At 37.3% G+C, this 24,785-nt stretch overlaps 1 protein-coding gene across 5 annotated transcripts in view; it reads right to left on the bottom strand.

The window, feature by feature from the left end:
- LOC121732851 (RNA pseudouridylate synthase domain-containing protein 2-like) overlaps window positions 1–24,785 on the bottom strand; it is a 396,327-nt gene that overhangs the window by 147,340 nt on the left and 224,202 nt on the right. Inside the window, exon 3 of one of the 5 annotated variants that reach the window (XM_042122882.1) lies at window positions 1,756–1,784. The exons of the other annotated variants lie outside the window; for them this stretch is intronic. The gene's annotated coding sequence lies outside the window, so the exon portion shown is untranslated. The remainder of the gene's footprint in view (window positions 1–1,755; window positions 1,785–24,785) is intronic. 5 annotated transcript variants of the gene reach the window in all.

Raw genomic sequence — 24,785 nt, 5'->3', positions numbered from 1 at the left:
GGCAGACGGAGGCCTTGCTGAAGTTCTATATTGACGAATAACTAAATCTACATAAAAAAAAATCCTCTAAAATTACTTCACTTTCCCTAGAGTCTAGACCAATGACTTTATAAAAGGTGTTCGGACATAATAATAATGAACAATCTTCACAGCTTTGTGGGTATAAACCAGTATCGTGTTGTTACGATGTTAATAAGAATCGGTGCACTCTGCCCTTGCATTGTGATGTAACAATGGGCCAGATATCGGTACTGAATAGTAATAAGTTGTAAAAACAGCCTGGGCTATTGATCTAAGATTATAGCAATTATGAATACTTAATATAACTACTGTGTATTAATTAAAGATTCCATGGAAAATCAAGGAATGACACTTTTTTGTGAAAAATGAACGTTGTTCATCCAAATAGTTAAATGGTGTACTTTTGTTAACATTCATCAGATTTGGGTTAAAAATCGTAGTTCGGTCTAGGATCTAGGTGATCTTATTCCTTTTTGAAGGTACAACAATTTTCTCTGATTCATTGATAAGGTCAATGAATATTTATAAGTCTTTAGACATAATATAAACAGTAGCACCTCCATCGTGGGAATCGCAGACACAATAGATTTTCTATTGTTGTGCGGCAGCCGGCTGCCGCTTGGGGATTGATGGATTAATTTAACTACATATTTAAGCGGATAATATTTTTTTGTAATAAGATATAAACTCGGAAATGAAAACATGAAATAAACTCGGATATTCCTTGACTTTTAATATAAAGTTTATTATAAAACGTCTATATCAAAATAAAAATAAAATATGTATGCAGGCTTTTCGTCTACATAATCAATACAATATCTCGGAGATTATTACCATAGCTTCCATGGCAGTTAAAATAAACTCTTGGCAAAAGGACATCAAGTGTGAGGATTAAGATACTATCACGTGTAATTGTCCCTCTTATTGTTGTCACATCACATGAGTATGAGGAGGAAGTGCGTTTGGCTTCACACCCTCACGATAACGAGTGAAGGCTATGTCACATCAGTCAGATATTCACGACATGACTAAAGGTTTTTGTAGCTTAAAAAATCTTCTATAGAGGTGTTTTGTACTTTTTTATGGCAAAAAAATATACTCGCGTCAGAACATGTTATCTGATCGAAGACTATCTAGTAGTACTTAATAATTCACATAATTATTATAGAGTAGACCGCCAGCGGAGCATAGGAGAGTAAGTAATATCCTTTCTTTTTGCCGCACGGAAAAAACGGATGCCTGCTTCTGCTAAAAATTCTTTCAGTATTAGAGAGCTCATTGATTGAGGAAGGCTATAGGCTATATTTTATCACGCTAAGACTAATAGGAGCGAAGAAATAGAGGAAAATGTGGAAAAAACGGGGGTAATTATTTGAAAACGCTTATTTAAACGCGCTAATCTCAGGAACTACTGGTCCGATTTGAAAAATTATTTCATTGTTAGACAGCTCATTTATCGGAGAAGGATATAGACTTTATTTTATCACGCTGAGACTAATAGGAGCGAAGAAATATGTAGAGGAAAATGTGGAAAAAATGGGGGAAATTATTTGAAAGGCCTTATCTCACGAACTAGGTACTGGAGCAATTTCTCTGTTATTTGTCACAGAGAAGTAGACCACGCGAAGGATCATAGGCTATTTTTTGCGGACTAATTTGTCTGTGAAATATCCAATTTACGCGGCCGAAGCCGCGCGGAACGTCTAGTTAGTAATAATAAAATTGATATCATACCTATTTGTAGCAACGAATTGGCTGTTTACCTGAAACAAAGAACATTAAATTAGAAATTTTATTGCAGTCGATAATATTGAACTAGGTTATAGTTAGTTTATCAGCAGACATCCTTGAAAATTTTAATGGCTATTAATTTATTCAGCTAGTAACAGTTTTAGGTGAATAGGCATTCAGGTGAAGAATGGGCATTATCCAAAAAAAAAATCACATGTACTTTTTATGTTTTTTTTCGTCAAAATAGGGTATTTTAAGAATATTAATTAAATAATTTTGAAATTAATTGGCTAGTTTTTTCTCAATAAATTCTTAAAGTTTCGCTATGACGTCATCATCGGCGGCCAATAATTGACCTCTGCAGTATGTTTTTTCCTTTCAATCTTATTTATATAATGGCTCATTATGTGAAAACTGATACGAGAAGCTTAAGAAAAGTTCGAAACGTAATGTTGGTCGAATTTATTGCTAATTTAACGCCATTGAAGGTCAAACAAAGGTTAAACATATTTGTTCAAAAATATAAGTAACTAATGGGTATTTTTTTCGTTTATATACAGAAAAACGATCACTGACCTTATTCCTCGAAATGTTTATGTAATGAGCAAAATTAAAAAAAAAATGGACAATCCCCATTGAGTGAAAGTGAACAATTTGAATATCATAATAGTATCTACTAATATGCATATGCAATAGTAGTAGACTTTGTTATGCAAGGTACCTTACTTGGGATAGTAGTAACTTCAAAGAATAATCATCATCATAATATTAATACGCGAACGAAAAACTTTGTAACCTTTTTTACGAAAAATGGGGAAACGTAGGTGCATGAAATTTTGCACAGTTATAATTTATGTGGTGAAGGAGTGCATCGAACTATTATTATTTTGAAATTATGCTTTTATCATACATTTTTTAACAAATATAACATTACACGCACTACAACACACCTACATGAGAAATGACAGATTTTTGAGTGACAAGCCTATACATACGAATACTCTTTTATTTATGGTTGAAGTCTGTTGACAACAAGTTGACAAATTGAAAATGGATTATAGTTTTTTTTTTTATTGAATCTAAGACACTATTAGACAATGCTTACACGGCCAGTCTGAGATCAGCTTAGTCCCAGAGACAAGAGTTAAAAAAAAAAAAGAAAAAATATTTTTTACAAAATATAGGTAGTAGTAATTTATGTCGTTGAAACTTAGGTCGAATTTCGACCATTGGGCGATCTCTAGTAGTAATTATTATGAATATAGATATAACATTATTATCAATGCGATCTTAATATTTGATGTTGCACTATTGTATTACTTATTACACAATAAAGATACAACATTTCATAGGAGTTCTAGCTGACCTAGAAAATTTTGTTTTGTCATAATATAAGTAATTGTGGGAGTATGGTTAAGCCTCGAGGAAGTTTTTCCAACCTATATTTGTACCACCATAGTAAATTATGAGATAGTTAAAATATAAGCCCCTCTTCACGTTAAGAGGATACCACAGCGGCTAGAGAAATGAAAAAAAAGTACGTGTAATATCTATAGCTGTCTCCCTTACCTCAAGCCTATACCGCAGAACGCGATAGAGACAACTGCAGAAAATCCAGAAAATCAACGATTCGTTGTCCCCTGATTCCTTCTCCAAAACTTAAACGATTTAAGTACTTTTTTTATTACGGATTAAAAAAAGGCTTGAGCTGTATTCCTATGTTTTGCTTTTTTTGTATAATCTATCCAAATCTGTTTTCTGGACGTTTGAACACAGTGGAAAATCTGGCCATTTTTTTGGGTTTTTGAACGTTCATATCTTATTTAATAATTAAATTATGAAAAAAAAGAAAACATAGGGACATTGTATTAGTGGCCGTAGATATTCAGGAAAAAAAATTATAACTCTACTAGCATTATCCAGGGAGGAAACAGGGGACAACGTTTGTATGGAAAAAATGGCGGTGTGGTATCCTCTTAACGAAGCTGTCTTGGCGCAGTTGACGTCGATCCTGGCCCCTGGGCAATTATCGAATATTTGAAGATATTTCTGATATTATGCCCCTGCGTGGGAGACGTTAAGAGACTCTAAAAATCAAACATCGTCCTTCTCTCTTCACACTCACGCCCGTCTTTCATATGCCAGGTGAAAAAGGACGGCGCGGAATCATCGCCGAGTTAGTTTTACTTGAATAAAAGACGAACTATAATGATTATGAAAAAAGTATTTTGAGCAAATTTAGGTTTTATCAATACCTTTTTAGATATTAAAAAATATTAAAGAAAAGACATCAAACTTCGAAGATCCAAGCAAAAATGTATCTAAAACAAGGTTTTTTGTAAAAAAGAAACTATCGAGCATTTTTTGAGTAATCGTGTTTTTGTCTTGAGCATTTAATCTTTATGAACTGAAGTTACTTGTGTCAAAAAATCAGTTTTCTAGACCTTACAGATTTTGAGATCTAGGTTAAAGTATGTAGTCAAGTTAGGGTCATATGGGCTCTTAAGTACGTTATACGTGGGAGAGCCATGCTTCGGCACGAATGGGCCGGCTCGTCCGGAGAAATACCACGTTCTCACAGAAAACCGGCGTGAAACAGTGCTTACGCTGTGTTTCGCCCAGTGAGTGAGTTTACCGGAGGCCCAATCCCCTATTCCCTTCCCTACCCTCCCCTATTCCCTTCCCTTCCCATCCCTACCCTCCACTATTACCCTATTCCCTCTTAAAAGGCCGGCAACGCACCTGCAGCTCTTCTGTAGCTGCGAGTGTCCATGGGCGACGGAAGTTGCTTTCCATCAGGTGACCCGTTTGCTCGTTTGCCCCCTTATTTAAAAAAAAAAACACGTTCAAAACCACTCGTGTAGTTCTATCATATAATTAATTGGAGAACGTGCAGTTCTTATAAAAAATATATTATCAAAATATTTAAGGTAATTCAAAAAAGTCACGTGACGTGATTGGCGTTGTAATTACAGGAGTGACGTGACGGAGTGACAGAACCTTGAACCGGGGCAATGATGTAACGCCCTTCATAATATTATGTCAAGGGGAGAACGCTGTGATTTATTTATAGAAGCCAATCTTAAACATACAATGCCTTGAAGTTTGAGACTCGCGGCGAAAAGTCACTTTGTGGAGTGATGAATGTCTGTGTTGGTGGTTTAAGAGGGCGACTAACCCCAAAAATCAAACATCGTCCTTCTCTCTTCACACTCACGCCCGTCTTTCATATGCCAGGTGGAAAAGAATGACGCGGATTCATCGCCAAATTAGTTTTTTCTCAATTACTCGATGAATATACAACATTTTAAAAATCCGCTAGGTCGATCTCTCAATGATAGAATTTTATACAATGTGTTAAAATATTAACGTAATTCAATGCACGGTTACGGCAATAAATGAAAAATTCGTGAAAATTAGATGCATCTTTGTGATTTTTTTCTATCGAGAAAAATTTAAGATATCGTGTTTTTGCTGAGATTGAATTCTCGGAAATATTATAATGTAGTATCTAATTTTAGAAAATGAAACAATCGGGACTTATTTTCAAGTATAAAAATGAATTATAAAATCTACATTTTAGGGTTAGACGCCCCCTTAAGTGTTTAAGTCGTGGTCATTTGGATGCATGTTCGCGGATTTTTTTTTAAAAAGGGTAGGGTTTGTAGACGTTGTAACTTGTACCTAAACGTACAAGTAGGTGCGGTATCAAATGTGCATGACTCTAAAAATATTCCAAAGTTTACACTTCTGCTGTCTGATAAGGCTAAAAATCGTAAATTTTGGTATAATCAACGAACGAGGAACAGAATTTCTTACAAATTTAGATATTTTCTATGAATTTTTGTCCTTAGATTCACCGTTTAGATTTTGGTAATGTTACGCTGGCTTATAAAGCATTGTCAGTCTCAAACAGGAAAAGTGTTTGCGGTGATACGGGTTCGATACGCAAATGCCCTTGGCCTAAGATGGCGTGAAATTGAAATCACAGGGCAGCGAATATTATCAGGCTTTAAGCCTATTTTACACATATACTAATTCGTGTGATTATGGCCGTGAAATAACTAAGTCACCCAATAACCAAGCGAGTAAGAGTACTAGACTTGGTTGACAAGTAGTAACGTATATAATATCTGTTTTATTGTTTTGAATTATGACGACCTTTTACCACCGGAATATCACCGGAATATCAAAAGTGCTATCAGAGAAGTTGATTCCTAGGCTGGTCGGGATTTGGTCGCGTTATGTCAAACTCAGCTCATCGATCGCAACTACCGAATTGACATAACCCGACCAAATGGCGTAGGTCCGCCTTGTGCCTATGAATCAATTTTTTCGATGGTACTGACATAAACATGAACAATATTTACGTGAACCTAGAAAATCAATGTAGCCCAACATAGAGAGAGATTTTCAGATATTGTGACTTCAGCAAAACACTTACATAAGAGTTATTAAACGAACACAATGTAAGCCTCAGCTTATGAACACTTGGCTCCCGCTTCTGCCAAGTTTGTTACGGCAGGTGGTTAGCTTAGACAACCATCTGGCGTGGCAATGAAGTCGAACACTTTAGTATTAAATGCATCATCGTTGTCTAGTCGTTGAGTAAAGTTTTCAGGTCTAGGTCTTATGGCTATTAATCATGAAGCTTTTCAAAAACATAAATGTGACATGAGAGCCAAGTTCAAGGACAAAAAGATATGATATCAAAAAGGGTCGGTATCTATTACACTATCTAGAACTTTTCGGATAACATACCGAGCGTTTATTCGTCAAATTGCTTAGTCGCCAGTTAACGTTGACAAATAACTACAAGGTATCTTTTAGATTTCTAGGCAGATGGCGGACCTAAGGGCTCTTCCACGCGACGTTTTTTTAAGCTCGTTTGTATCGATACAAACGCGAGTTGAACGCTGAGCAAACGGAAGGAAGCCGACACGTAGTAAACTTTATATCTGCCAAAACGCGATGAAAACGCGCAGAAGACGAGCGCATCTGAGGCCGTACCTCGAAACCGTTTTGAGACTCAAAGAATCGGACGAGAATGCCGCGTCCTGCTCTAACGACGTCATTTCACGTTTGTTAGAGAAGGACGCAACATTCTCGTACGATTGTTTGAGTCTCAAAACCGTATCGTGGTACGGGCCCAGAAACGCGCGTCGTCAGTGCGCAAAAAATACGTCATGTGGAAAGGCCCTAAGTAATTTGGTCGCGTTAAGTCAAACTAATCCGACCGATCACAGCTAACATTGAATTGACATAACTCGTCCGTCAACTGCCTAGGAATCAATTTCCTCGATGGTTCACGAGAAAAAAAAATAACAATACTTTTTTAAACGTCTATTTCTTTAAACGTTTAACCTTTACTTTCTTTTGATGGCAAGCTCCGTACCAAAGTATCTTGAACCCGAAATGGAAAATGTAGTAGATATGAGGTATCTTAAACATATTTTTTCTTGTATTTGAATATTTATTTGATAAGTTACTCGGAGTGAATGTGATACATCGCCGCTATAAAATCATGTTATCGACTTAATCCTGTACTTTGAACGTGAGAGCCCCCGAGAGATTCTCTATAAATAATTCACGAGGAAGATCTTTGAAATATTTACGCGCTCATTTTATATTCCAAGTATTTAAGTATAATATCAATTGTAAAAATCGACTTTCAGTTCAAAGGAAGACTTGTTTTCACCCGGGTGTTTTGTTTTCATAATTTTTATGATAAGAGTGTTAGCTACTGTTTTTGTACAACATCCTATTTCTCGATGCTTCGATTACAGCCATTTACCATGACATCTTACATGAGTCATGACATCATAGCCGTATTACTTTAATATTACTTTCAGATTAATCCTGATTTCCTAGTTCCTGGTTATTGACGACCTCTGTGGCTCAGTTGGTGGGCTGTTGGTAGCTCAAGCCGGGGATCGCGGGTTGGAATCCCGCCGACAGAACAAAAAGTTTTCAAAGTTCCTGGGTCATGGATGTGTATTAAATATGTGTATCACATAATTAAAATCTTAAATATATGTATAGTATAAAAGTATTAAATATATTTCCGTTGTCTGGTACCAGTAACACAAGTCCTTCAGTAGTGTTAGCACGGCGACCAGCGGAAATGCGAAAGTATAGACAAACTGTGGAAATAAACCTAAGGTGCCGTTCCGATCTTTTTTCGTTCCGAAAAATTCAATTAAAATGCCACTTTATGACACACTATAGTATATGTCATAATGTAGGATATTATTTGAATTTTTAGAACTATAGTCTGTCATAAAGTGGCTTTTTAATTGAATTATTCGGAACTAAAAAAGATCGGAACGGCACCTTAAGTTTATCTCCACAGTTTGTGACTATAGTCTGTCATAAAGTGGCATTTTAATTGAATTTTTCGGAACGAAAAAAGATCGGAACGGCACCTTAGGTTTATTTCCACAGTTTGTCCATACTTTCGCATTTCCGCTGGTCGCCGTGCTAGCACTACAGGTACTTAGCACGGGGCCAGACTGACGTGGTGTGAAGCGTCCATAGATATTATTATTATTATTATAGGTTTCACACAAACAAAAAACTTAGCTATGTTCATATAAATAGAGATCATGCTTGTTTATGCGAACTTCAAAAGTAATATTAAAGTAATACTGCTAATAAATGCTCATGGTAGGGCCAGGTTGTCTCGTTCACGCGCGATCGAAACGACATTGAAAACATGAGAATCGAGCCCTTCGTCACAAGTTTGTTCTAATTAGTTAAAGCAAACTGTTACGTAGCAGATCATCGTGAACTGGAAAACCCCAACATCGAATTTACATAATATTTCCCCCACTTATCGTCGTCCATTTAAACATAAAACTGTAAAACAAAACTCAAATTATTCGCACGAGACAACTTTTACACGATTCATGAATTTTATTTTCGGCACAAAAAAAATACGATTCCCTCGTACACTCGTAATAGAGTCGTGAATCGCACGTAATCAGACGATAGGCGCCTTAATTTACGTAAATAAGGCCTTCATCACGCGATATTTCAAGCAGAAGAATTGTATACCATTAACCGGCATTGTTCGATGTAGTTACACCCCCGCCCTTTGATATTTCTACGCAGTTTGACGAATATTATTTACGTTAAAATTCATAAATTTTTTAGTGATCAAATAGATATATTGTGTTAGGACCGTAATATAAGATTTTCTCCAGGCAAGAGACTCTAATAGCTCAGTGGGTGTTGTGCCGATAAGTGCCGACTGGACGTCAAAAAAAGAGTTCTGCTGTCATGTATCACACGTCTCTTTTTACCACGCAGTGTTACTGATAGTGACATCTCGCTTGCTCAGGCCTTTGTTTCTCTATTCCGCTAGGTATATTAACTTTATGATGGGTAGGTACTGGTATGACAATTGACATACGTGGATATGATTTCTTTAGAAGAGAGAGAGAGAGAGAGAGAGAGAGAGAGAGCGTGAGAGAGAGATATAAAGCGAGAGACTTTTATGTGATTGACAAACTATACTTTTGAGAAGACGATATTAATCTTTATGGTGGTCATCGCAAGAGTCTATAGTCTGTACCACAGCGAACTTATCTACACACTTGACACTACACGACATCAAGAAACTTTCATTCCTTCTATCTTAGGGAGCATATCAGCATACCCATACTACGTGACCTACTTTTTAAAAATTTTTTAATGATTAAATGATTAAAATCGATTCAACAGTTTTGATTTATATTCTTTACTTATACTCTATTTATATCTGTCCGTGGCTGGTGGCCCGCATTGGTCGGTACCGCCGCAAAAGCTAAGTCTCGCAATTTTTAAATTTGTAATATCTTCGAAAATATATTTATTAAAATCATATGCTGTAAAGGGCCATATAGATCTACTAGCTGTTGCCCGCGACTCCGTCCGCGTGGACTTCAGCTTGTAGCGTGCGGTAGTTGCCGTTTCATGTAGGCTACAGAAATGCTTCCGCGGTACGATTATTTCAAACTTCAAAAATCTTCTTATAACTTCAAATAAACTCGCGAAAAACTTTCGTTATCCTTACCACCTCTTATAGAAACACGTTTAAGTAAGCGCTTGTGCGATGTAGGACGACGCACAGCGTCATCTATTATGATTTTTTGGAACTAACTTAATTTGAACAAATTTACGTATAAACACCCCTTTACAACTCTTTTTTCCAGTTAAAAAGTAGCCTATGTCCTTTCTCAGGCTTTAGACTATCTGTGTACAAAGTTTAATTAAAATCGGTTCAGTAGTTTTGGCGTGAAAGCGAGACAGACAGACAGACAGATAGAGGTACTTTCGCATTCATAATATTAGTATAGATATTCAATTTACAATGTATTTAAAGTGGTTTTATTGAATAAGGATTAATGCCGTATTGGTTAAAATCGCTTCGAAAATTAGCCATTATAATATTTTGTCGTTAAAAGTCAATGACAAAAAACTGTTATTGTGGGATATCCATAAGAGGTAGACATATACCATTGCGGAGTTTTCTGTAGACCTTTTCAATGTGTACAGTACTTGGTACATTATTTTGATAAATCTCGTAGGGCTCAGCCTGCGTTTGCAATGTAAGCGGAAAAAAATGTAATTATTTACGACATCACATTAGAAACCCCAACAATAACAGTATTTAAAACCGCATCAAAATCCGTTGCGTAGTTTTAAAGATTAAAGGGAACAAAGGGACACGGGGGAAAAACTTTGCTTTATAATATTTAGTGATAGTCTAAAATTACAATAGAACAATCAGAGAAATTTTCTAGGCAGATGGCGGACCTAAGTAATTTGGTCGCGTTTAAAGTTAAACCCAACCGACAGATCACAATTAACATTGAATTGACATGATCCGACTACATGACATTGGTCTGTCAACTACTTAGGAATCAATTTCCTCGATGGTACCTACTATTTTAGTCACGACTGTAGTTCAAATTGTAATCGAACACTAAAATATATAGTAAATACTAGCTGTCCCGGCAAACGTTGTTTTGCCATGAAAGGAGCAAATACCTCTAAAACAGTTGCATACGCCTGTAATTAGCTATTGTGTTAGTTTAAAACAAAAATGTATTAGTTTTTAAGTTATTAATGTTGTCACAATATGTTGTTGGTGTATCTTTAAATAAATAAAAAAATAAATAAAATAATTTTAGGTATGAAAAATAGATGTTGGCCGATTCTCGGACCTACTCAATATGCTCACAAAATTTCATGAGAATCGGTCAAGCCGTTTCGGAGGAGTATGGCAACGAAAACTGTGACACGAGAATTTTATATATTAGAATATGATCACCTCACCAAACTTCAAAATGCCTGATAAGTGACAACAGTGCCTGTTTTTTTAATGGCTGTTGGCTATAAATAACCATAATAAATGCCAGTGTTAAGTATTTAATGACGAGAAAAAAAAATCGTATGACGTTTCTCTCGGCGAAATTGACTACGTGACAAAACTATAGACCTCCCCCCCTCTCGTGACCGAACGTAGTATTTTGAAGAGCCCCCTCCCCCCGCCCCCCCTAAATGGGTCACGCTGCACGCAGTATGGGTATGCTTCCTTACCTACAAATTACAATACTAATATTCTCTACAAAATATAACAACTATCATAGTACACTTAAATTAAACTGTTTCTTCGAAATGAAACAGTTAGTGCAAAGTTAATGAGGATACGTTAGTGGCCTTCAGTTAGGGAAGTTAAACGTAAACTGAAAATATAATAACTGGGAAACGTAATTAGTCTGACGGGGTGGTTTAATTGCTAAACCGGCAGCGATATCACCTTACCCGTGCCAATCAAAAGCGGCGCGAACCATGAGCGGAAAGCGGAAAAATACGTGTCGCACTCGGGCATTGCCATGGCAAAGCTATTACATAGCATTTTTATAATAGCAACTTATGCAATTATAGTTCGCATACGTCTAGTCGCACCGTGACGAAGTGGGGGGTGTTGGGTGATTCAGTCGCCGCGTGCAAAGCCCGCGATAAAATCTATGCAATAGCTTAAACATTAATAAAAATGTTTCAGACCATAATGCTGTACCGCGCGTAGATGATGAATATGATGATGAGGCCTCATAAATGGTCATTGGTCACACATGAAAATATGCGTTAACTTGAAAACCTGCTCCAATTTTTTTGTTACAAAGTTATTATTATTATTATTATTATTATTATCAGCCTACAGTGTCAAACTGCTGGGCAAAGGCCTCCCCTCTCTCTTTCCAAAGTTCACGATCCTGTGAAGTTGTTGGCCACTATTTATCAAACGCATCTAGTTCGTCGCGCCACCTTTTCTTGGGTCGGCCTCTTTACAAAGTTATTTCTATTTTTTTTTGCTTGTACCATTTTATTTCATTACTATTTATAGAGTGCGATAAGTTTTGCTAATTGGTCACACAATTAAGGCTTTTATTTTTTTTATGAAATAAGGGGGCAAACGAGCAAAACGGGTCACCTGTAGGAAAATAACTGCCGTCGCCCATGGACACTCGCAGCATCAGAAGAGCTGCAGGTGCGTTGCCGGCCTTTTAAGAGGGAATAGGGTAATAGAGGAGGGTAGGGAAGGGAAAAGGGTAGGGGATTGGGCCTCCGGTAAACTCACTCACTCGGCGAAACACAGCGCAAGCGCTGTTTCACGCCAGTTTTCTGCCAGTTTATTGTATTCATTAAAGAGAATAATATAAAGGCCTATTCAACAAACAGCTACACAGCTAACAAAATATTCCCCGCCATCGCTTCTAACTTGGACCAAAAGTGATCAGGTAGTGTAATTATTAAAGAAGTTTCGCCTATCGACATGGAAGGTAACTGGATTCAATTAAAAAGTTCAGCCGGCGCACTGTTTGATTTAGATTCCGACAACAGAGCGGAGTTTCGCCTTCAACTTATTCGAATCAAAACAAGCCCGTTTCAAAAGTTTTTTGATCCACTTACATGATCATTGACTTGATGATTCGGTTATTACGTTTTTATTTGTTTATTAGGTACGCGTAGGTATTGTAACCAAAATAATGGTAAAATGGGATAATTTATGAAATATTTCTTTACATATTTTTGTTTGGCATTAGTCTTTTTACTACTATATAACGGTGGCAATTAAGATATTAGCTCAGAACTGCTGTAAATCTACTTTTTTTCCTTGAAGGCAGGTTGTTATAGCCCGAGTCCTGAAGTCACTGCGACTCTTAAGGATCTATTGTGACTCTTGCATCTACATAGTCCTTAGCTTTAAAATAGTAACTATTTCGTTGACACGTGTTTGTAATACGGAGCCCAAAAGTCCCCCAAACATCAATAAAGTCAAAGTAAACGTTAGCCATACAACATTAAACCCTAAACCCTGGTGATAGAAGTTATTGTTGCTTACAATCTGAAGATAAATTGGCATCTAGACTGAATAAACAATAACTGAGTGACGTCAATCATTTCATGGCGGAATTGCTGACGCGCCGTTTTCATTATTAAACCAAATATTTAGTACTCGATTTGTGCTCTCTCATGAAAACGAATGGAAAAATCTGTACACTTTATTCCGAACTAGATGACGCCCGCCCAACTCCGTTGCGGCAAAATTAGTTCATCGCGCAGGAACCGTATATTTTTCCAGGATAAAAAGTACTCAAAGTGTATTATGTGTTACGGTCGAAGACCGAAAATACTCTGTGAGCGAAAAAATGGCTCACAACGCGTTGTGGTCAACAAGCAACGGCCACGACGTGTTCTGGTGATCACAGAAATACCACATAGCACTGACGTGCTATTCGACCACAACGCGTTGTGCCTTGTGGTAATCGAGAAAAGCCATGATGCGTTCTGAGCATTCAACCACGACGCGTTCTAAAACCAGGCCAGTTACGCAGGAGAAATTTTATAGCGCCCAAGTGTGTGCGCAATACAAATGAGAACTCTGGTTTCAATTTAACCAGCAGGAGTAATTTTATAGTGCCCAAGTGTGTGCGCAATACACAAGAGCACTATTCTATACTCTCATAACTTAGTGGAGCGGAATATCGACATAACTGGCGAGAGATCACGTGCAGGACCGACTTTTTACACGCGCACACTCTTAGGCACTATAAAACTTTAGTTACTTCTGCGTAACTGGCCTTGTTTCATTGAAATCATAATATAAATATCATCTATTACTCTCGTGTACCACGTTCGCGTTTACATGTACAACACAATCCACACACGGCAAAGAGTTGACGTCGCGTAAGATTTTCATAAATTAAAAACTCGAGCGGCCCTTTCAAATCCGCAGCGTATTTCTATTTCTATTCAGCGCAAATTTTTATTCACGCAAAGGCCGCGTGATCCCGTCATCGCACCGCGTCGTCCGCTCCAGACTTTTTAAAATGCTATAAATCATCGCGTGACGTCATCCGTTCATTCACGGGAGTGGACGCTACGACGGGTTCTCGAATGTAAAAATAGGAAGCAAAAACTTTCACGATTCGCCAAGGTTTTGTTCTAGTTCATTTGACGTTCATAAAAGACAGAGAATGTGAGTATTAGATGGTATTAGTAAAAACTTCTTTAGCGACGCTGTGCACTTTCATGAGACCTTGAGACGGGTAGAAAATCTTAAACAAGCGACAATAGATGTGACAGAGGGATAGTAAACCGCCGCCGGCGGCGGCGGTTCGCGCCTTGATATCCGCTTCACGTCACCGACGCGGCAGACACGTCTGCTTTTGCTATTTTGTGTTGAATCGCCTGAATTGACACATCGTAGACCACGTTTTTCAACACAAATAATGAAAGTTTCAGTGCTGTTCCCTTGGCGTCAAAGTCGTGCGTAAAATCACTACCGGGAACTATAATACAGCCAATCGAGAACCAATAGTAGGGTGCAATGAAACCGGTTTATACCAGATTTGTTTCAGTATTAAACGTACTTTACGACATATTTATGGTCGATTTTGCGATTACGTCGTAATGTAACTGGCGCCTGCATTCATCTCGATAATATGATCGATTAATCTCTTCCTATCTGTTGCTTTGAATTTTTATTAAGGAAAGTATTACGTTTATTATAAAATTTCATTATTTAGTGTCATGTAAAATCTGATTAAATTTATGTTCAGTAAACAGATTAACATAGTTTTGGTATTATTGTATAAATGTGTATCTATTATTATGGTACGGCATTTCCGTGTACCGACAATATTATAACAATATTTTATGGAATGTGTGCATTCAATCGCATCAAATCCATTCCATGACAAACATCGGATAGGTGACAAATCCAAATCCGAAAAACAAACATGTTCAGTAACAAATAATATATTTAGCTCAGTTTTGCTCAAACAATTATTTCAGTAATAAAAGCAGAGCATGTAAAAACGAAACACAGAGATTTATCAACGTCGTCATTTAAACGTTCGAAATTTAGGTCGGCGGAGGAAGAAAATCCCTCTTTTAAAAACTGTTAATCCGTCGGCTTTTCAATGGGACCTCTCGGTTTTGGTCATGTCGGGCTTAATACGTACAATGCGCCGGAAATATGTTCAAATTATCTTTGAAACAATTATATAGGTTTACTCATGACATAAAAAGTGAGGGGCTTTTTTGAGGCAAAGGCTGGTATTCCAACGTATTGTCATAATATTATGCTAAGCAATTATTCTTTATAGATTAAAGAAACGTGTTATTCTTCCAAATAACAAAGTTTATTCATCCATCGTTCATTTGTTTAACTTTAGCAGGTTGTAAACGTATCCTAGCTGTACTGTTGTAAAAGCGAAAGGACATGCCTGTTTTGGAGTCCATAAAATAACACGAGTCCACAAATTTGACCCTCCATAAAGAACAACGATCCCCCTGAACTCGAGGGACAGACAAAATCGATTCAACCCAAACAAACTTTCAATTGAACCTGGTCCGAGTGACGTCATCAAAGTTGAAATAGTAAAAGACATCTAATAAAAGCTGTTTATTTGAAGAGGGTCCGGGTCTCGCCTTCATAAGGTTACGGCTTAATATCTCGAAGAAATGCTAACGGTCGGATCCGTTAAGTTTTTGCGTAACTCTGGACAAATTGCGGTCTAATGTAAATTCGATTTTTTATTATCAGCCTCTCGAGTTCTTTTTATATACGAAATCTTCATTATTCTCTCGTGTATATGTTTTTCTTAAATTACCTCGAAGACAGTATAGTACCCTCTTTTGGAGCGTGCATTTCGGCCGCCATTTTATCTTTTTCAGCTTTACAGAAATTCCATCAGCTCGTGCACATTTCCAAACATACATTGTGGTTTGCATTACTGCGAAGCGCCTTGTGGGCTTTCGTTTGGATTTTACGTACTGCTATGATTTTCTGAGTAATCGGCTTTCTGACCCAAACCTTTGAACTGCAAAATATCTTTGAAGGATAATATCGGTGGATCTGCATCATCTATATTATTCAAAGGCGAGTTGCGTGGAAATACATGCTTGAGAAAACCGACTAGGCTTCGAAGAATTCGTCGTACTGCAGATTAATAAATACGCCTCACGTACCGCGCGAATCGCGAAGGTGCTGGGATATGCCGTGCGTGGTAACGTTGTTGACGTGACTTCGCTCACTAAAATCTTCTAGGTTTATTGAAAAATAAAGGTAACGTTCAGCGTGTTCTGGTAAAACAGAATCTGGATAGTAAAGCTACAAAAATATCCAAAATTTACTCCATAATTCCAAGGAATCTACATGCATAAAATTATTAAAACCCCGTCTACACGTTCCATTGTCGTCCTTTTGCATTAAAAATAACAATGCGGACGAGATTTCGGCTCTCGATTTATTCTGTTCGTTTAAAATGCAGCGAACGCCACGAAAGGTCGCAGCAATTTTCGTGCACAATTTGGTGTGCAGACAGCATTTTGTTGGGCATTCGGCGGCGCTCGTGCACGTAACGCCCGACGATATCGTACCTGTTGCGTTACTTGTAAACCGATTTATCACCATCAACGTAAACACGAAAATAAGAAGCCAGTTTAATAAACGTTCCTACGAAATGACTTTCATCAACAATATTTCCTTGTAACGAGAAATCCGACTTGATTTACTGAATACTATTACAGAAGTTACGTCAGAAGGGTAGAAAAAGGTTCAAATTATTGCACACATGTTATGACAGTAATCTGCACAATGTAACATTCGCGTCTCATTCGTATGGCATAAACCCATTTTGTTTTTATTTACAATAATTATGTTCAATGATAGAACTTCTCCCAGATTGGCAAAAGAAAATTCTTCCAGTAGACTTGATACAGCAAAGTACTTAAATTTGAGGTAACCCATAATTTCTCAACGCTATTATAATTTAAACCCTGACAGTAACTCCAAATTATATAATATACTAGCTGTTGCCCGCGACTTCGTCCGCGTTCACTTTAGTTTATAGTTGTTCCCGTACATCGATTGAGTCGTTTACGCGCAAATCAGAAAAGTATATTGTGAGGGAACCGCACATTTTTCCTGGACAAAAAGCATTCCTTGTCCCAGATTCAAGTTAGTATCTCAAATCTCGATGCCACATCAAAATAGATTAAGTAAATAGTTTAGGCGAGAATCATAAAAGATTAATGTGCGGGAACCGTACATTTGACTTTCTTGACAAATAGACTATATTCTAACACTGAAAGAATTTTTCAAATCGGACCAGTAGTTCCTAAGACTAGCGCGTTCAAATAAGCCCTTTCAAATAATTTCCCCCATTTTTTTCCACATTTTCGTCTATGATAAAATATTGCCTATAGCGTTTCTCGATAAATGGGCTGGCTAACATCGAAATAATTTTTTAAATCGGACCAGTAGTTCCTGAGATTAGCGCGTTCAAATATGCCATTTCAAATAAATTCTCCCGTTTTTTCCACACTTTCCTCTTTTTCGTCGCTCGTATTAGTATTAGCGTGTATTAAAATATAGCCTATAGCCTTTATCGATAAATGGGCTTTCTAATACTGAAAGAATTTATCAAATCGGACCAGTAGTTCCTTATTAGCGCGTTCAAACAAACAAACTCTTCCCAATCTTATATTAAGTATTATATTAATAATATTATATTAAGTATAGATTATTAGGGTATTAAAATATTCAATTCCGAGTAAAACGAAATCATCCACCAAAAGTTGCATTGGCACTTTTTCATCCAAAACTTGGCATAAATTCCCTTCAACAAAAAGCAGACTGAATTTTATATTTTCCAGCATACTTCAGCGGATTCATCAAATGAAACTGGAACAATAAAATTACGTGAAACTTTAAAAAGCCTTGTTATTTCCAGCCAGTCGAATCATTAAGATGTCCGGCCTGTTCCAGCGAATTTAATGGCTCATATCGTTGCGGCTGGATTATTTTCAGCCGAGGTAGCCGTTTGAAGTACGGGCACTATTGTTGGGCATTACGTTCGTTTATCATTGCCAATTCACGATGAGAGCCAGCCTTGTTCACCACGGGCTAAATGGGTTAGGAATTTCTTACACAGTTTCTTATAAGGGCCTTTCCTATCAGGAAATTCCAAGATTGAGAAAAATAAATTGCAACCTATTTTAAGCATATCTTTAAAAGAGAATGTCTATTTTGTCAATTTCTTTCCGTTGAAACTAATCAGCCTTATTTCGTGTTTTAATACTGACATTGTTGTAACTACTAAAGCCATATTGTTACGACTAGTAATTAACTTTATTGTAATGTTGCAGTAACGTCAGCGTGAAATAGAAAAATGCATTTACTTATGACGTGATGTGCCGTCCTACATAACACACAAAGGCTGCTTGTTTAGATTTTCATACACTTTTCATAGTTAGAATTTCAATTACATCAGCTGTTGGAATGAGGTTAAAATGTCACTATTAAAATTAATAAATAATTGTGTGCAATTCTTTGAAAAAACAGTAAAATGTGACTTACATACGAGGAGTATTCTACACATCACTGAAACCGCTGTCTACAAAACATCTGTGTCAATTCCAACTGTCCAGGCCTGGAAAATAATATGGTGACAGACAGACAGGCAGACAACGAAATCTTAGCAATAGAGATCCGTTTCGGTATAAACAAGGGAGCGAGTATTGAATAATACGAACGAAAGTGACAACATAATTTGTAAACATAAGACATAGCTCTTGAACTTAGCATGGAGACGACAGATCGGCGAAAGGATGACGAAGTGTGTATGAAATCACGGTCCGTGAGTTGTGTTGCCAAAATATTTAGCGTCAATCTGGGGGCACGGTAGTGCCCCAGCCAAGCTTTTTAGCAAAGGCCCAGCCGTACCATACTTTTCTCGAAGCAGTTCGCGGCTATTTGACACCCCCTTTATCTTCGATGTTAATAAAGCTAGGGATATAGAATTTCACTAGGAGCAAGTATTAATACTAGCTTAATCTCCAAATTACATGAAAATTCGATAAATAGTTTAATAGTTCAAATTTACTACATTGCCAAGCCACTATCATAATTATAAAATAAAGAAATCTAATGATACATTTACTGAATGTTGATTTAAATTACAAAATAAGTTGAAGGCTTGGCTTGAATGTGATCTGAAAACTTTTTACGACAGAAGTATTAAATATATGCAATATTTTGCTTGGCTCCTTTTACATTTTATGTTTTTGGTGGGATCCTTATTACACATCATGGTCCTTGAGTTTAATTACGAGGCGCCTTATTATTGCGTGATGAAACAATTTTAATTATGTTGCGTATATGACATTGGTGTTATATTGCTTGAAGTGTACATATTAGTTGACATAACATTTTTATTATACCGAGGCTTCTAGTACTCCAGTGTTTCCAGTGATTTTTGAATATATTTCTAAACCTATATCATCTATGGATGAAAATAAAAAATATTTTATAACATTCATAGCATTCAGAAGATTTCGAAAGTAAACTACTACACTAATTTTCTGTACCGTCGTAAAGTCAAGATGAAATTTGCTAAGATATAAAAATCAATTTATAACCGGAGCGTCGGGCCCCTTCGGGAGCACTTGAAGAAGATAAATGAATAAACCTTCCGGTATTAAATTATAGAAGAATATGTTTTAGCCCAACAAAATAAACCAAAGAAAAAATATGGAGCGAACGAAATTTGATACTTGCGTAAAGCTACGGAATGGGGAGAAACTTCCAAAGTTTTCAAGATTCTTAAATCTTCGGGAATACATTATTGTGTTTCACAATATTGTAAGAGTTTTTTTTACAAAATTACCAGATTAGGGGTGATTTTTCAGCTTTCAGATAACTTTTTACCTGAGGAATAACATTGGACATTTTGAAATATTTCGATACGAATTCTGTTATGGCCAATTTTAGTGTATTATAATATTATACTAGCTGTCCCGGCAAAGTTGTTTTGCCATATAAAGTATTTCGCCCATATTATTTTATTCAAGTGACTAAATAAGTATGGCACCACGGCAAAGTCCATCGCTATCCCGTCGCACAAACAATGGTCGCCGTCAGTCTCGAGTTGTAATAATTTACTATTATTTATTCGACTAATGCACTTATCAATATAAAAAGTAGATGTTGTCCGATTCTCAACCCTAGCCGAGATCCACGAAAATCGGTCGAGCCGTTTCAGAGGTGTTCAACCACGCACATCGTGTTAATAGAATTTTAAATATTAGATTTTTTAAATTGAGATAAAAGAGTATATTATAGTTTGCCATGCATAAAATTGGGTTTTTTTTGAGGTTATGATTTGCCCTTACGGATTAATTATATTTTTTTATAACGGGCAAATGGCCCACCACACATTCCCACCACTGCAACTCCTGTGTCGCCAAGAAAACCCTTTGATATGAGATCATATCGTAGGGTGGGTGCGGGGTGCCCGAGGGACAAGCTAAATCTGTCGTGGGATCCGCAACGAAATTAATCAGAAGATTGATTATCATTGTTTTTAAACACTGTATCACAACTCCACAAGCGAAGTTTTCAATAAAAATTCTCCTAAATCTACACATCTTCCCTGACGCAAATCGCACCCGAGCGTCGTTCACGCTATGGGTAAACTAGGTTTCTAATAAGAGAAGCGATTATTCTTCGTTATATCGTTTTTTCGGTATGTAATTCGATATGACTCGCTGTTTTGTGGAGATTGATGTAGTCCATAATAGATTATTGATGAGGGATATCACTTTTGGTAATGCTCCAACATTTTAGCTGAAATTAATTGACAAATTTCAGAAGCTAATGGAATTTGTTATCTGTTTTACCGAGGTATCTTAATTATTTCAGAATGGTCTATTTGCGTTAAGACAGAAGCGAGTTATGAGCGAGAGTATGGACCATCTTGGTTCTTGGTTGAAATTAAGGAACTTCCTTGGTTCTGTTAATAAGGCTCTGCTATGCCTATGGTTTCAAATTTCAATGCAGTATATTTTTTTATAAAATAAGGGGGCAAATGAGCAAACGGGTCACGTGATGGAAAGCAACTACCGTCGCCCATGGACACTCGCAACCTCAGAAGAGCTGCAGGTGCGTTGTCGGCCTTTTAAGAGGGAATACACTCTCTTCTTGAAGGTTTGCAGGTCGTATCGGTCAGGGTATAGGTTTTATAGTGCGCGGCAGAAAATTACTCGAAAATTGCAGAGTGGAAGACGGTACGTAGACGAAAAAATTTAGGAAATTTTTTCGCGTGAATCTATGGCGAAAAGTTACATAAGGTATGGTTCCGAACAATTCCACTGAGCACTCCCCCTGATACAACCGATAGAGGATGCAGAGTGAAACTACATCTCAGCGTAATTCCAAGGGCTCCTATTTGAAACATTATGGCCCGATTCGACCAAACTTGAAGTTACACGAGTATAACTATCATGAGAATAATTTTACTCCTTTAATTTACTCTAGGGTATTATCGTTTGCGTTTTACCAAGTTACTCAAAGAGTATGAAATAAAATGTCAATTATAGTTCACAATGACACCGACCGTGACAGTTGAACCCTGTTGTGCAACTATTCTCAGTTTAATATTTACTCCACCAAAATAGCCCGTGTAAATATTTACTCCCGTGTAATTACCTCATTCTTGGATTAGAAGTTGGAAAAACGCAAAACCAGCTTACTCTTAGATTAGGAGACAGTTATACTCGAGTAAAATTTTACTCCAGTTTGGTCGAATCCGCCCTATGGCAAACAGTATCTGTATAACTCACATAAAAATATGTCGACCCAACTTCAAATACTTTCGGATTGGTCAAATTCCTTTAACATTCGATGGTTTGACGTATGTGAGGTTAGTATTCTGCTGATACCTTCTGTTCTACCGAATTCGGATGCGATTAAGGCTGCATGATATTGGATTAAATTGCAAACTCTATCCCTCTACATGAAAGATGAAAAGCCTGCGCGTTACACACGACTCTTTTGAAATAAATTAAAAGTATTTGGCTCGTTGATTGCTGGCACTTGACTCGACTCACGACCACGTGCACTCACAAATTGGTACATGCGTGTTCTCGATGGCGCTTCAGAAATTATGAATGCTCTCTGCCGCGCTCCCTGTGAAATTTAAATCAAAGTCCCTCGGCGCAGAATTAAAACAGATTGCAGTGTGATTTTAACCAAATTACTATTTGGAGTGGTATAATATAAAAATTACCGCTAGGTAGAATTTTCATACCATATTCTTACCCGACTGCTATAGTACTGTAAAGTTATATAAAAAGTTTAAAGTAAGGAAAAACCTATTTTATGGTAGGTATCTCATATTATAACACTGTCATAATTACTTTCATCACCAATTTTCACAAAAACTATGCGTCTAATAAAATTAATCGCACCTTTTGACAACACTAGTAGCGTGCAACGTTTTTCATTTAATCCCTTACAAGCGATTGTTTAAAATTTCCTTAATAAAAGAGCACACACTAGGTTGATTGACGTGTTTGTCGGCAAACATCAGCCGTGCGCCCGTGCCTAGATCTTCCGGCAAAATTCCGGGCCGATGTCCGCTAAAATTCTTTATTAACTTTTTCATATCGGAATATCGCCTGTCTTTTCAGCCGATTTCCAAAAAGGATGTTCTTATGTAGATATAATATTTAATACTTTATTTAATATAAAGGCGGAACTTCAGAGTGAGCCATAATGTACAATCATGATTGTCATTATTTCAAAGTTGTCTACATCATGCACAATCAACGGCGATAAAAAGCAATCATATGCTAAGTACTCACATACGGTTTTGCTCGATCGAGCAATAACGTCGAGCAAAACTCGCGGCTCGGGATTTCGTCCACACATTCAGCATTGCCCGATAGTTTTATTCTAAATCGATATACGAGTATTTAATTCCATCGAGCTGGCTCGATGCAAGCCTTCGAGCTGTGAGTTTTGCGGTCCACACAGTAATTATTACTCGATTTGGAGTAAAACTATCGAGCAGAACCGAATGTGATTAGACCGAATTAGACTATATTATATAAATAGGCTTCTCTACATGTTTGTAATCGCTTATATTTGTCCATCATGGACCAACCTGAAAAGACCGCATATAATTTAATAAAACCTTTTGCAAAATTCTACCTGTTTTAGTTCACAAGTTTTTCGTTCGCTCCCTGGGCACTGCGAAAACAGTTTCAGGTTAAAACTTCGATGAAGTAATGTTTAAGTTCCTCGTTGAAGTAAAAATAAGTAAAAATTAATTAGAGCCAAGTCTAGTGCTGGGTGAACTATTTCAATTAAATTTCATCCAAGTCCCACAGTCGTACTCTTTACAAGTGTCGCGTTCAACTTACTGGATGTTTGTTAGCTCGGTGCAAGCGGTGAGCGCGGGCGGTAAGTTTTTTAGTTTTTAAAAGCTTTATACGTGGGAGAGCCATGCTTCGGCACGAATGGGCCGGCTCGACCGGAGAAATACCACGTTCTCACAGAAATCCGGCGTGAAACAGCGCTTGCGCTGTGTTTCGCCGAGTGAGTGAGTTTACCGGAGGCCCAATCCCCTACCCTATTCCTTTCCCTACCCTCCCCTTTTCCCTTCCCTTCCCTTCTCTACCCTCCCCTATTACCCTATTCTCTCTTACCCGTTTGCGAGCAAACTCACCCGTTTGCTCGTTTGCCCCCTTATTTTCATTAAAAAAAAAGCTTTTATTTAACCTGCTCTTTATGTATGTATGTATGTTCGGGTGAAATTTTGGAACCCAATATATATATATATATATATATATATATATATATATATATATATATATATATATATATATATATACATATATTTTAGGATTCGATAGTATAGGATAGGATGCGTAATCAGGATTTATGCAAGGTGGGAGAACTTTGTGAAAAAATTACAACTACATCTTAGACATTGTGCAATTCATATTATTATTATTGGTGGTAGAGTTCGAATATAGTCGCCACTATCAAAATATTACACTTAAAAGGCTGGAGCTGGAGATTTAAAGCGACACAGAGGTTAAGTTTTAACAGAGAATCTTTTGAATTTGTCATATATAACAATAATATTAATGACTATCTTTTTTTTATGAAATAAGGGGCAAACGAGCAAACGGGTCACCTGATGGAAAGCAACTTCCGTCGCCCATGGACACTCTCAGGATCAGAAGAGCTGCAGGTGCGTTGCCGGCCTTTTAAGAGGGAATAGGGTAATAGGGGAGGGTAGGGAAGGGCATAGGGTAGGGGATTGGGCCTCCGGTAAACTCACTCACTCGGCGAAACAAAGCGCAAGTGCTGTTACACGCCGGTTTTCTGTGAGAGCGTGGTATTTCTCCGGTCGAGCCGGCCTATTCGTGCCGAAGCATGACTCTACCAAGCAAAACGATATACCTACCCGCTACATCTCTTATCATACACTGTATTGATAGGAAATAAAGCGTGGATAGCACATATAAGTTGGAATGCTGAAGACAGTCCCCGCTTCAGCTATATTGAATCACTCGCTGTCGCGGGCCGCGGCGACATTTTTAAACCAATTGTTAACTGCACTAGACATTGAGGATTTTATTAGTTGCGGGTAACTTGTCTCTGTAGAAGTAATTGCAATGGA

The sequence above is a fragment of the Aricia agestis genome, chromosome 1, assembly GCF_905147365.1.
Source record: "Aricia agestis chromosome 1, ilAriAges1.1, whole genome shotgun sequence".
Lineage (NCBI taxonomy): Eukaryota > Metazoa > Arthropoda > Insecta > Lepidoptera > Lycaenidae > Aricia > Aricia agestis.
The sequence above is the reverse complement of the archived record's forward strand: the minus strand, read 5'-3'. Positions and strand labels throughout refer to the sequence as shown.